This window comes from Somniosus microcephalus, chromosome 18, assembly GCF_052327205.1.
Source record: "Somniosus microcephalus isolate GS21.2 chromosome 18, FLI_Smic_1.0, whole genome shotgun sequence".
NCBI classification, from domain to species: domain Eukaryota; kingdom Metazoa; phylum Chordata; class Chondrichthyes; order Squaliformes; family Somniosidae; genus Somniosus; species Somniosus microcephalus.
The window spans coordinates 13,995,723-14,003,365 of record NC_141004.1 but is presented as its reverse complement, the minus strand read 5'-3'; the positions used below and the strand labels follow the sequence as shown (position 1 = coordinate 14,003,365).

At 44.4% G+C, this 7,643-nt stretch overlaps 1 long non-coding RNA gene across 1 annotated transcript; it reads right to left on the bottom strand.

Annotated features, from left to right (window-relative positions):
• Positions 1 to 1,556: 1,556 nt before the first annotated feature.
• LOC147105038 (uncharacterized) lies at positions 1,557 to 7,428 on the bottom strand. The gene is made up of 2 exons (XR_015081671.1): positions 2,749 to 7,428; positions 1,557 to 1,954 (listed from the first exon to the last, which is right to left on the bottom strand). It is a non-coding gene; the product is annotated as an uncharacterized LOC147105038 (long non-coding RNA).
• Positions 7,429 to 7,643: the final 215 nt, after the last annotated feature.

Sequence of the window (7,643 nt, the reverse complement as noted above, 5' to 3'; positions counted from 1 at the left end):
AGCGGAGTGCCCTCAGGTCATCCTGGTGGGGGATGGAGGCGTAGAGGGATTGCACGTCCATGGTGAAAAGGAGGCGGTTAGGGCCTGTTATGTTCATTAATAAATAGACATTCTTATTATGAACACAGCTAGCTTCTAGCTAGTCATTTATTCAGTACACGTTCTCTAGGTACAGTATCTGTAGAGGCTTCCATGTGTGCTCCTGTGTGCAGGCTGCCATCTTGACTGTTGCCTTCTGGGTAGCCTAGTGCCTCATGGGTAATGTAGTCTTAATATCATACAGCTGGGTAGTATAGCCTTATACATACAGCTATATACAGCTCTACACAGCTCCACCTAGTGTCCACTATAGAATGACATGCTATTGATCACTACAGGGCCAGGAAACTGGAAACTGTTAAAGTGGCGGAGGGCGTCAGAAGAGTTGCGGATGTAGGTGGGAAGAGACTGGACAAGGGGAGAAAAAATAGAGTCGAGATATGAAGAGATAAGTTCTGTGGGGCAAGAACAGGCTGAAACGATGGGTCTACCAGGGCAGTCCTGTTTGTGGATCTTGGGAAGGAGGTAGAAGTGGGCTGTGCGGGGTTGGGGAACTATGAGGTTGGCGGCTGTGGGGGGAAGATCTCCAGAGGAGAGGAGGTCAGTGACAGTCTTGGAAACGGTGGCTTGATGTTCGGTGATGTAAAAAGACTACTGAGCACTTGGTTTGAGTATAAAACAAGGCTTTAATCAACTGTTTCACAACCATGAGGTTCTAGTTACATCACTAGTTCCTGGTTACAGAAACATCCTGAGCAAGCTGGGCCCACGCCCGAGTATTTATACTCCTTGGACGGCACCACCAGCTGGCCGCCCAGTGTTACTTCATGAGTCATGATAAGATTCAGGACATTCGGTGGTGTGGTCATGGTCCAGGTGGAGGTAGGAGGAGGTGTCAGAGAGTTGGCGTTCAGCTTCCGCTAGGTAGAGGTCGGTTTGCCAAACAACAACAGCACCACCCTTGTCAGCGGGTTTAATGACATTGTCGGGGTTGGATCTGAGAGAATGGAGTGCTGCAAGTTCAGAGGGGGGTAGGTTGGAGTGAGGGGAGCAGAGAAATGGAGACGGCCGATGTCACGGCGGCAGTTAGCGATGAAAAGATCTAGAGAGGGTAAGAGGCCAGGGGGAGGGGTCCAGGTAGAACGGGAATTCTGAAAGCGGGAGAAAGGGTCAGCCGTGCGGGGGGAAGACTCATGGCCAAAGAAGTGGGCACGGAGATGAAGGCGCCGGAAAAAGAGCTCAGCATCGTGCCGAGCTCAAAATTCATTGAGGTGGGGTCATAAGGGGATGAAGCTCAGGCCTTTGCTGAGGACTGATCGTTCGGGGTCAGAGAGGGGAAGGTCAGAGGGGATAGTGAAAACGCAGCAGGGGGTGAGATTGGGAGAAGGGGGATCAGAGGAAAGTGAAGGGGAAGAAGGTTTTGGAGGGGCGTTGGTGATGTAAGCCCCCAAAGTGTGGACTAAGTGATATACTAAGTCGACAACACTGGCTTGTTATAAGAAAGACAGACCCAATAATTGAAGTAAAAACGGTTTATTCAGGCCTGGGGAGCTGTGGCTCTTGCGTCCCAACACAAGGCTCCAACTCCACCGAATCTCTTGAGGTTCACACAGTTATACAAAAATTAAGGCCCTGCCCTAAAGGCGGGGATAAGCTTATTAACATATACAGAATTATAGTTAAATCGTAATTATAAAACCGTGACATTCCATTCTTCCAGTCGCTTACAAATCTCACATTTTGTTATCAGTTGGTCCTGTTACTTTCTCATGACCCGGGCCTCAACTTTATTACTTTATGATCGCCCATTTGCTGTTGTCAGATGGCTTGGTCTTTTTAAGTATTTCTCTAAGATAGTAGATCTTTCCAAAGTGGGCAATCCGCAGACTTTCTGTCTCTCTCTCTTGAATTATTTCTACAGAGCAAAAACACTTTAGTTAGTTAAAAGAATAGAACCCTGTTGAGCTTCACACTTAACAAACCCTTAAGTGCAAAGGTGTCGACTCGCGTGGCCGAACCCATATATCTCTCCCTCTTTCTAAGGGGTTGTTTTGACAGTTTTAATCTCTCAGCAGTTAACCCGTAGTCCTGTTTAAACCTTATCTGGGTTTATACAACTTTTACAGACTTCTATTGTTCAACTCAGAGCACGAATTAACCTATTCCCTCCATTTTGTATATTGGTGTTACAGATGAATCCTGGTTTGTTTTACCTTATTAAATCCAATTTTTAATATCTTACTTCAGTCCCCCCTTTTGACCTTTGGACAATTGCTCCAAACAGGTCAACATGTATTTCCACTTCCTGGTGTCTGCCAGAGCGTGCACTCCCTGGCCTTCTACCAGTTTAGGTTATACATGTATATATATCTTATCAATTTGGAGGCCGACTTCCCCCTCTGTGGTATGGTGGTCTTTCCTTTACGGTGGGCTTTCCTTTAGGGTGGGCTTTCCTTTATGCACTCCGTCCGGTGTAACCATTCCCGGGGCCCCTTAGACCCTGCACTAATGGTTGAGGCTTTTCTGCTCAAGCCTGTCCCTCATTCCCACGTGGGGTGTGTGACGTGCCAATTCGAGACTGTCATCACACACCAGTCCTCATTCACCACCCTCCTTCTGCCACCTCCATCTTACGGTTGGCCGGCCCGGTCATTAATTACCATGCCCAATTAATCCCATATAATTTCAGGGCTTCCCATCGCGTCTTACACCATTTGCCTTGGAGAGGCGGGGGAGTTGTCCATTCTTAACATCGCTACCTGCCCCTCCTCAGGCTCTACTTCTTTCACCGCACCAATTTTGGCCTTACTCATTCTGGCACAAAGGCACTGGAGAAATAAAAATACACAATATATCAGAATAACAATCAAGAGGAATATCATTATGCCTTGTACCACCGAGGTGCCCAAAGTCCCCGACCATCCTGATCCCCAATTATCAAAATATGAGGAAGTGGGTGAGTTTCCTCTAATGTTGTACTAATGTCTTTTTGTTGTTTCTTTAAGCCTTCTTCTATTTTATGATAGTACTTTAAAATTTCCTTTGTTTCCTGCCGTAACTTCTGGCAAGCTTCCTTTAACTTAGGAATTGCCTTGGGCTCTGGTATGACATAAGTTTCAACCCTTTTTAGTAAGTCCCATATTATCAAATGACCAGGTTTTCCTATCTGTGTAGGTATCTTTAGACCAAAACAACGGTTTGGTTGGGGAATGGTATGAGCCATATCTTGATATTCATATTTCTGTTCAATTGTGGTGACACAAAATGTCCCGTTGTTCCTTGGTGCTACCCATGTCCAGTGTATCCCCTTGGGTGAACCTCGAGGGTGCAATTGGTAATTTACGTAAATCCGTACTCGGATGTGTCTCCCTCGGTGGGGGTGTGTGTGCACACGCATGTCCTTCCCTTGTGGTGGCACCCGTCCACTACCACCCCCCTTTAGGTTTCATTCTTCTGTTTATTATCTTCATCCCTTTCCCAAAGCGCCTTGGTAGGGACATCATGATATTTAACCCACTTTCCCTTTGTACTTCTCCTATATTAATCACATCGTATCGGGGTTGTCCCCCTTCGGGGAATTGTGGGATGGCCAGTACAAAGCCAATCATCTTAGTCCATGGGGTCAGACAATCACCTGCCCGGTATACTTGTCCCATTTTACATTCCTTACATAGGCTTTTATTTGTGTCAATCCAAGGTTCCAGATCCTTATTAGTAATCCAATCAGGGATCTGTCCATTATTTATTTGCCTCATGTTATGCTGAGCATTCGACAATAGCCATGAGCCCTACGTGGCACATATTAGTTCCTTATTGTTTTGGCGAGAAGCATTATTAAGTCTATCAATAATTGTATTGATTGTTTCTGCATGGGGGGCGACTATCTCTTCCACCCCCGACAATTGCATTATTGTTTGGTTTCCCTGCCAGTGTCAATTGCTGGCTATTTCCAGTAGCTTGTTTTAGTAACTTCTCTATTTTTGCTTATAATTCTTCTACTCCTTCGTTTACTCCTTCTATGTCCAAGCTATTAACTGTTGCTAACCCGGCCGCATACCCTGCTCCGGTCGTTTCCAATACTCCCGTTTCTTACATCTTTGTAAGACAGATTTTTCCTGTGGATCCTCTAATTGTTTTACCCACAGGGAGTTCCAGGTTTGTTTTGTATCTCAAAAGTACTCATATTAATGGCAAGCTTAGTAACTCTATGTGCTACACTAAAATACACCTCATCCTGTGTTCTCCTTATTACTAATCCCCCTCGATAATGGCAATACTTATATTTATCCCTAGAATCAAGGCGAGGACGCTCCATCTCATTCCGGACGTCCAATGTTCCTGTAATTACAAAAAGGGGGCTGGTCGTCACCAGCCAGTTAGAATTATTCTGCTCTTATCCATTTTATCAGTTCAAAATGCTGTACATCTGGTTCATTTCTTGTTCTGTGGCTCTGTCCCCAGACATACCTGAAGATGCAAACTATGGCATATAATATCATCATGCACAGCCTATTATCATCATACACAGCCCTATCATTGATATATGTAGTAACTCCCCTTCCCATTCTTTATATCTTCTAGTATACTCCTCACTCTGTCAAAAAGGGCACCATCTCTGGTTTACTCATTGTCTTTCTTATATATTTTTAACTGAGTCCAGTGTTTCCACCTTCCTTTACCCGTTCCAGACCCATCTACATGAGCACAGGTGTCATTATTCATTAATACTTCATAAGGTCCTGACCATCTGGGTGCTAGCCCTGGTTTGGCTGGTATTATTTCTGCTATCACTTTGCTATCTATTGCTAAGACCTCCTTCTGGTCGTCCCGTGTATCCTGTTCTCGATCCCGTATAATCTGTTGGTCTTTGGCCTCATGTCTCTAACTATCTGTCCAGATTTATCTTTGGGTAACAGGACAGCTTCCCAAGCAGTCTCCCGGCCGTTTGAGACGGTGCTGCAATTAGTATATAAGATAACTTCCATTTATCAAATCCTAATTTTCCTTCTATCACTGTGGGGAAATATTAACTCAACATTAAGAAATTTACATTTATTAATGTCCAATATCTTTAAATTCTGTTCAGTAATACTGAAGTTGTTGCTTGGTGAACTCAAACAGCTGTCAGTGGAAAGGGTTAACTCCTTCGCAGGCTTTTGAAGGTGGAGCTAAACATTATTGCGTCACTTCACGCAACCCAAAAAAACATCCCTGACTGAGAGACAGTTGTGGTTTCACACTTTGACTCAACATGAACATTTGGGCTTCATTGGTCAGATTCCCTCTCTCAGTTGATCGTTTAGCTGCCCCTCCTCTTGTGTGCTTTAATTTATTATTACGGACTCTTTGGGTAGGAGAGAGGTTCCTACTAATTCCTTGATTATATTCTTGTGTCTTACGGGTCTTCTCCTGGTGTCATATATCCCTGCCTACTCCCACTATCATGTAATCAGACACCACCCCAAAGGCATTCCGACTATCTATATAGGTTTACACTTTTTCCTTTGGCTACCCCCCTTTGATCAAATCCTGTATAGGCTGGGCCATTTCTACTTTGTTTCCCGGGCCTGCCTGTTTGTTTGACTTATAATCTGGGGGCCAGTACACTTCATTCGCTTTAGGGTCGACTAAAGCTCCTACTTCTCGCAGTATATCTATCCCTAGGATTGTTCCTTCGGTGTTCTCGCATACCCACAACTGTGTAGGTATTATTATACATCCAATTTCTAGTAAGACTGTTTCGCCCTTATAAGCCCTGACTCTTCGTCCACCGATTCCTGCTATACTAACTGAAAGTTTCGTTCGGGGCAAGGGTAAGTCTGTCAATGAGATTGTGGCTCCTGTGTCTATTAACATTTTGCACTGTCGGCCCCCTACCAATGCATCAACAAACATCCTCGGATCCCCCTCCCCTCTCTGGCGCGGTCCCTTCCTGCTGCCATCCCTAGAAGCTTGCGAGCAATCAAAGCACGCAGCCAGTCCTAATGCCCCTCCCATCTGTTTTTGGGCATTTGTCTCTTCCCTTGTGTCACTATGTATCCTAGGTCGACTACTTCATCCTTCCCTACCTATACCTTTCTAAGGTTTAACTCTAGTCCCGCCTTCTATAAGGCTTCCAGTACCATAGTCAATTAAATATTGTAAAGGGACCTGCCGCTATCAGATATTCTTGCGGAGTGGAGTTATCTTATTCAATTCGGACTACACCAATTTACATCAACCAGAATTTCACTGTGGCCACAATGAAAGTCTAGTTTTAATAGGTTAATTTACCTCATAACTTCAAGGTTAGATCTTAGACTGAAACTTAATCTTTCATTAAACAAACTTTTTGTTGCTCTTCTCAGTTTTTACACTCCAGCTTAACTTAAATTGTAATAGGTTTTTTTCATTCTGAGGGCACAATCTTATTTGCACATTCTTAAACTTCCAAAATCCAAGACCAGACAAAGGGGTTAAATGCTTTTTCTTTAACACAGAGAAGTGGGTGGAGCTACAACACACAGCAGACATTTCTTTTTCCTGGCGGACAGATTTTCAGACAAAGGAATACTGTAACCTCTTAAACATTCCTAATCAGGAAAACATCCACACTCTCACATTTTTATACAAACTGTAATTTCAGCATATGTCTAAGGTTCCTTTCACTCAGCAAATCTCGTGTTTTACTTGTCTTGGTACAGATGCTAATAACTTCCATGTTGGTAAAGCTTTAAGTTTATCTTTTCCTTCCTTTTTAAATCTGTGACTCAACAGCTTTCCCTAGTTTCCAAATCCCTGTTTGTTTGTTTTTTTTTGCTGGGGTTTCAAATTGGTTCGCCTGCAAATTAGATCTTTTCCTTCTTTATCTCTCCCTTCTGTTTCAATTCCTTACATTATCTGTTGCCTCTTTATCTCTAGCTCCTCCCCACCAAGCCTTTGGCTCTCTGCACTGTTTCTTTTTATTTTCCAGGAGTCGGGTAATAGAATCCAGGTCCCTTGAGGATTCTTCTTCCACCCTCTTTTAATGCTTAATTCACGGTATTGGTGAATTAGGTTTGTACGCTACGTTGTTCGCCCCTATAGCGTCACCTTAGTTAGTTTCTTGCTTTCTGTTAGTCACTTCGTTTCGTTAGACACACACCAACCCTTTAGTTCCGAGGTTTCGGTACTGTGGGGTCTGTAGCTCCCGGCGTCCTACTTGATCCTGGCCGTCACGTGGGACTACTGTCCTCTTAATTCAGGCTCAGGCTAGGTGCTGGGGACAGACCTCACCCTTGTCCGTTCTAACCTCTTTATGACCGTAGGGTTTTATCTCATTCACTCACCACGGTGCACCCATTCATTCAATTGTTGAGATTTCGCCGTCTCACGGATTTTAGGGAACTACCTGCCCCTAACTGAGGTATCACCGCCTCATGTTCCTTAGGGAACTACCTGCCCCAAAGGTTGGTAGGGAACTACCTGCCCCTACTGAGGTTTTCCCGCCTCGCGGTCCTTAGGGAACTACCTGCCCCAAAGGTTGGTAGGGAACTACCTGCCCCTACCCCTACTGCAGTTTACTTTTTAACCGCCTTCAATTAAAGGTATCTTTCTTTTTATAGTTCTTTTATATACGTCGATTC